The following is a 6,767-nucleotide window of genomic DNA, read 5'->3' as shown; positions in this document are numbered from 1 at the left end:
AAAAAAAAAAGACTCATGAGCGGCCAAAGGTGCAGTCATTGGTCTCTCCATGTGCACAAGAAAAGAGTGATGAGAAGTGAAGATGGTTGGGAACAACTTGTCCAGCAGACTAATGGAACACATGAATAATCCTGAGATCAGAAAAACTGGATGATGCCCAGCTATCACTACCAACTGCTCTGACCAGGACCACAATAGAAAGTCCTGGATAGAACGGCATAATGTGTGGAACAAAACTCAGAATTATTATTTAAAAAAAAGACTGGGCTTACTGGAGGAACCTGAGACTGTTGCCCTCAACCACCCTTCAGATTTGGGAAGGAACATAATAAAACTCTTGCAGTCAAGCAGTATATAGGGGGAACAACAATACTAGTAAGATATGCTCACTATGAACGATGAAACAGTCAATCATTTAACATCAAAGGGGGACCATGTACCTAAGGACAATGGCAAGAAGCTATGGTGGGTGGAAGGCAAATAGGAGCCACAAAGAGGACACAGGATGACTGTTGTTCCATAGAGGGAACTGCAATCATTGAGATGAAACAAAGTGTATTATTTGTTGAATGTAAAACAAATGATCTTATCTGTAAACCTTCACTCAAGTCACAATAGAAAGTTAAAAATAGAGAGAGAGATCTCAAGTTTGTGACTGATGGACCTAATGAAGTACCATGGTATACAATCCAACATGAAAGGAAAGAATGCTATCTGCATTCTTGGAATTCTACAGGTAGAAGGCAGGTCAAAGGAACTGCATCTATTGCCTTCCATGAAAAGAAAGAAAAGAACCATTCCTGGAGCAGTTAGAGTTCAGCAGAACTGTTGGAAGGAGTATAGAAACCAGAGCTTTCTTGGTTTGAAAGGGTGGACCCATGGTCTCCTGAACCTTAAAGGATGGGGTCACAGCTTCACCAACTATGTTCAGGAGACTAAGAGTGCCATTAAGATGTGCCAAGGGGGCAGGGCTGTTGCTCAAAGCTAAGCAGGCAGAACTTTCATGCCCAAGAGGCAGAAGAATGAGGTCTTTTGGGTTAAGTTGCCGCTCAGATGGACTGGAAAAATGGGGCAACCCAAGCTGAGAGAACATAGTTGCATTAGGACTCAATGACACTAAGCAACATCACTACAATTTATACCAGGTATGTAAGGTTGGGCCAGGAAGACAGAGCTAAAGCCCAGGATCAAGGGTCCTCCCCCCAGGATCCAGATGAATTTTGAGAACTAATATAAAATGTTCTGCTAGATTTTGAACTTGCTTGATGCCTGTTATCTCTTCTCTTCTTTTAATTTTCCCATTTAAATTGGAAATGTCTACTTTATGCTTATTCTAATATTGTACTTTGGAAATAGCTTGTATTCTAGATCTTACAGGTTCACAGATGAAGGAGAATTTTGCCTCAGGATGGAACAAATCTAATCCATATTTGTTTACATGTTTCAGAAGATGAGATTTGGGTCTTGGAATTAATTTAATAATGTTATGATGATGTGATAGGTAAATGCATTTTGTGTGTGGCAATGGCATGAATTTGGGAGGGCCAAGGGTGACAGACTTGTCAGTTTGTTATAACATGATGGCTTGCATGTTGTTGCTGTGACACTATAAGCTATGTCACTGATATTTCAAATACCAGCAAGATCACCAGTGTTGGACAGGCTTCAGCAGAGCTTCAATGGTGTAATGTTTTCTGGACTTTCATTTGCTGATAGGGCACAATTAAAAATGAGATGAAAAAAGAAATGACAAACATTCATTAATAATCAAAATGCAGAATGTGCAAAGAATGAATTTAGGAAAATTTAAAGTCATAAAAAATAAAATGGAACAAACAAGACACAATATCCTAGACATTAGTGAGTGGAAATGAAGTGTATGATTTACTATGCCAGTAATGACAAACTGAAGAAGAATAGTATCTCATTCATTGTCAAAATGAACACTGCAAGATCTATTTTGAAGTACAATCCTATCGGTGATAGGATAATATCCATACACCTACAAGAAAGAATAGTTAAAACAATTACTACTCTAACTTACACACCAACTACTAATGCCAAAGATGAAGAAATTGAAGATTTCTACCACCTTCTTCAGTCTAAACTTGATCAAACATACACTCAAGATGCAATGATAATTACTGGTGATTGGAATGTGGAAGTTTGAAATACTGTTGGAAAATATTGGCTTAGTGATAGAAACGACACTGGAGATTGCAGAATAGAATTTTGCAAAACCAATGATTTATTCATTGCAAATACCTTTTTTCAGATTAATAAAATTGACAAACCACTAGCAAATCTAACAAAGGAAAAGTAGGAGAAGATTCAGATAACATGAATAAAAAATTAAACAGTAATATCATAATAGAATCAACGGGAATTAAAATAGATAAAAACAGAATATTATGAAAACTTTTACACCAACAAATTTGAAAATGTAGAAAAAATGGACAAATTTCTAGAAGCACACCACTTGTCTAAATTAACAGAAATTGAAGCAGAAAGTATGAACAGGCATATAACAAAAGAAGAATGAGTGTGCTTAGTTTTAGAACAAGGGAGGTAAGGTAGGATCCCATCTCAGAGGTGTGGCCGATTCCCAGAGATAAAGGTGTGAACATATTTTTCTTTATCTGGTCATATGCCTTTCGTTTGCACACCTCCACTCTGGTGACTAGAGGGGGTACCTGGGTGAGTGGACACCCGCCCCCAACCCCAGGGGGTAGGGTTCTATAAGCACACACACGGATCTGCTCAGCAAAGATCACTGGAGACAAAATCAAAGTAAGGGGAGGAATCAATAGTAACCACCTAAAACAAGAGGGTTTTCTAAAAACGGCTCTGGCCAGCCCTGGGCTGTTTCTCACTAGAAGGAACACCTGAATGGTCTTGAGGAGTGGGAGAGAGACTAAAAAGGAGAAAGGCCAAAAACCAAATCTTGAGTTATGTCATATGGAGCAACAGTAACATCCTGAAATTTATAAGGCAGCCTTGAAGGCAAGAAGCCAAAAAGGGCCATTAAAATCGTACTCATATTTTGCTATGGGTTTTTTGTTTTTGTTTTTATTTATGCCGTTATTATAGAATTTAGTGTCTTGTTTTTGTTGTTCTTTTCTTTTTTCTCCTTTTTTTGTTTGTTTTGTTTTGTTTGTCCCCTTTTAACCTGGGGAGGGCTCTTTCTCCCTATGTTACCCAAGAAAAGACAGCAATTGCAGTCATATAGCCAAGGTATAATTGTACCCTATAAAATCCCACCGTCGGGCCAAGAGCCAACACCAGCTGCTATACAACAAATAGATGGCCAACACATGCTAAAATTACTCTGAGTTGAGTAATAAGTGAAGTGAAAAGGGAAACCCATCTCTTGATCACATCTACTACAAGGCAATCAGAAACCTTAATAATACACCAATATACATTCATTTAATTACTGAAAATACATGTAATAATTGAAATGCCCCAAAAAATAACAGAACAGCTCAGCCATGTCCAGAACCAAGACAGAGTAATGGAAACAAATAAGCTAGAAGTAGACCAACATTTCCTATTGAAGGAGGGCAGGCTTTGGAACTGCCTGATAAGGAATTCAGGAGAATGAAATTGAGTTGCATCCAAATGCTCCACAGAGGGGTTGAGAAAAATAAGGAAGAAGTCAGGGAAGTGTTACATGAGCAATCAAATAAGATAAAATAGCACTGGAAACCATTCAAAACCTGCAAAATGAGGTCCAAATGATTAATAATAAAATATCAGAAATGGACAACACACTGAAAGGGCAAAGGACTATAATTGAAGAGATGGAAGCCAGAACCAGTGAGTTCGAAGATAAATCTCTCAATACTGCTAAGATAGAAAAGCAAGCAGAAAAATTAATTTAAAAAATTAATTCATGTGGGACAACATGAAAAATAATAACCTGAGGATTACTGGAATTCTAGAACAAGAAGGATCACAGAAGATCACCGAGGAGATATTTAAAGAGCTGCTAGAAGAAAATGTCTCTAACATCCTGAAAGACGAGAAGATAAGCATTCAAGAAATTGAAGGGACCCCACGAAGGACAGACCCCAAAAGAAAATCACTAAGACATATCATAATCAAGCTCTCTAATATCAAAGACAAGTTGAAAATCCTGAAAGTAGCTAAGGAAAGAGAAGTGATACTTATGAAGGCAAGCAAATAAAAATCAAGCTCTTATCCCTTAGCAGAAATCATGCAGGCAAGAAAGCAATGGGGAGACATAATAAAACCGTGAAAGAAAAAAAAAAAAAATGCCAGCCAAGAATTGTCTACCCAGCAAAGCTGTCAATCAAATATGATGGTGTAATCAAAACATTCCAGGATAAACAGAAGTTGTCAAACTCAACCAAGCATTTCAAAATATCCTAAAGGGAGTTCCTTGAACTAACAACCAACAAGAACAGACAACCAGAGATTGACATACATGGCAGCACCACCTGGAACTCAATCAACAGATGGAAGAGTAGAGAACAAAACTATAAGAATAAATTCAGAGAATCGGGGAGGTCAGTCTACAATCAAAACAATTAGAATATGAGAGAATAGAAAAATATAAGAACAGAAATCCAGGTGTGTGAAGTCGATTTCAGGATTAAAAAGACTGTTTTAAAGCAAGAAAAAACTTAATAGAATGTAGGGCAGCCTCAAAGAAAATGAATACTTCACAAAATATCAAGAAAATGAAAATCTAAGATGAATGTAGAAACATTAAAACTATGAAGAAATGGTCAAGAAACAGCATAAAAAACATGAACTAAGTGCAGAAAGGCATGCAGAAGAAAGAAACCAGCAGCATCACACACACCCACCAAAAAAAAAACCCATAATGACAGCAATTATGACTCATTAGCAACCTGCGATATGCAGATGATACAACCTTGATCGCTGAAAGTGAAGAGGACTTGAAACATTTACTTATGAAGATTAAAGAGCACAGCCTTCGATATGGATTACATCTCAATGTCAAGAAAACAAAAATCCTCACCACTGGACCAATAAACAACATTCTTATCAATGGAGAAAAGATTGAAGTTGTCAAGGACTTCATTCTTCTTGGATCAACTATCAACACTCGCGGAAGTAGCAGTCAAGAGATCAGACGACGTATTGCACTGGGCAAATCTGCTGCACAGGAACTTTTTAAAGTGTTGAAGAGCAGAGATGTCAGCTTGAGGACTAGGGTGCGCCTGACCCAGGCCATTGTGTTTTCAATAGCCGCATATGGATGCGAAAGCTGGACAGTGAATAAGGAGGATCGTAGAAGAATTGATGCCTTTGAGTTGTGGTGTTGGAGGAGAATACTGAAAGTGCCATGGACTGCCAAAAGAACCAATAAATCTGTTTTGGAAGAAGTGCAGCCAGAGTGCTCCTTGGAGGCCAGGATGGCTAAGCTTCGTCTCTCCTACTTTGGACATATTGTCCGGAGGAAACAACCGAAGGATGTCATGCTGGGTAGGGTGGAGGGTCAGAGAAAAAGAGGAAGACCCCAACGAGATGGATCAGCCAGGTGGCATCATTGATGGACTCAGGTGTGGCAGCAGTAGTGAGGTTGGACCAGGATCCAACATTGTTTCGTTCTGCTGTGCATGGGGTCGCTATGAGTCGGTTCCGACTCGATGGCACCTGACAACAACAACAACAATGACAGCAATTAATTCATACCTGGTGTGGCGCTGTGGGCTAATGTGTCAGACTGCGAAGTTGTTTGAACTGCAAGGCCAGTGGTTCAAGGTCACCAGCTGCTCCTTGGAAACCCTATACAGGGTCACTATGGGTCGAAATCAACTCGATGGCACTTAACAACAACAACAACATAGATAACACAGAACGTAAATGGGTTAAATGCACCAGTTAAAAGACAAAGAGTGACAGGATAAGATAACAATATCCTTCAATATGCTGCCTGCAAGAGACGCAAGTAATGCACAAAGACAAAAAGATTAAAAGTTAAAGGACGGAAAAACTATATGAAGTAAATTGCAATAGAAAAAAATGAGCAGGAGGAGCAATACTAATCTCTGATAAAATAAATTTTAAGACAAAAAACAGCATAAAAAATAAAGAAGGGCATTATGTCCTGGTTAAAGGGTCAATTGAACAAGACGACATGACTATAATAAATACAATTAAAAACTCCCAATGAAAGAGCCTCAAAATATATAAAGCAAACACTAATAGAATTGAAGAAAGAAATAGACAAAGCTACAATAATAGTGGGAGATTTTAACACACCACTTTCAAAAGAAACTCAATAAAGATGAAGAGGAACTAAAGAACGCAATCAATCAACTTGAACTTACAGATATGTATAGAGTATTCAACCAACAACAACACAATACACATTTTTTTCCAGTGCACATGGAACATTCTCCAGAATAGACCATGTGTTAAGCCACGAAACAAGCCTCCATAAATTTGCAAACATCAAAATACTACAAAGCATCTTCTCAGATAACGATGCTACAAAATTAGAAATCAACACTAGAAGACCAAGAAAATAAAGTCAAATGCAAGGAAATTGATTAACACCTTGCTTAAAAGCTATAGGGTTTGAGAGGGGAATGGAAGAACAAAGCAGATGGGAGAACAATTAGACAGGTCTCAATGGGCAAAGTGAGACAGAGGTAAATAATGATATATGTACAACCTGGGAACAACAGGGTTCTGGGATACAGAGATTGAGCCATGGTTGGAATGTGGAAAAGGGAGGAATAATATTAAGATGCTTGGCTGTCTTTTGA

The sequence above is a fragment of the Chrysochloris asiatica genome, unplaced genomic scaffold, assembly GCF_000296735.1.
Source record: "Chrysochloris asiatica unplaced genomic scaffold, ChrAsi1.0 scaffold00323, whole genome shotgun sequence".
In the NCBI taxonomy this organism is placed as follows: Eukaryota; Metazoa; Chordata; class Mammalia; order Afrosoricida; family Chrysochloridae; genus Chrysochloris; species Chrysochloris asiatica.
This window is presented reverse-complemented; position numbering follows the sequence as displayed.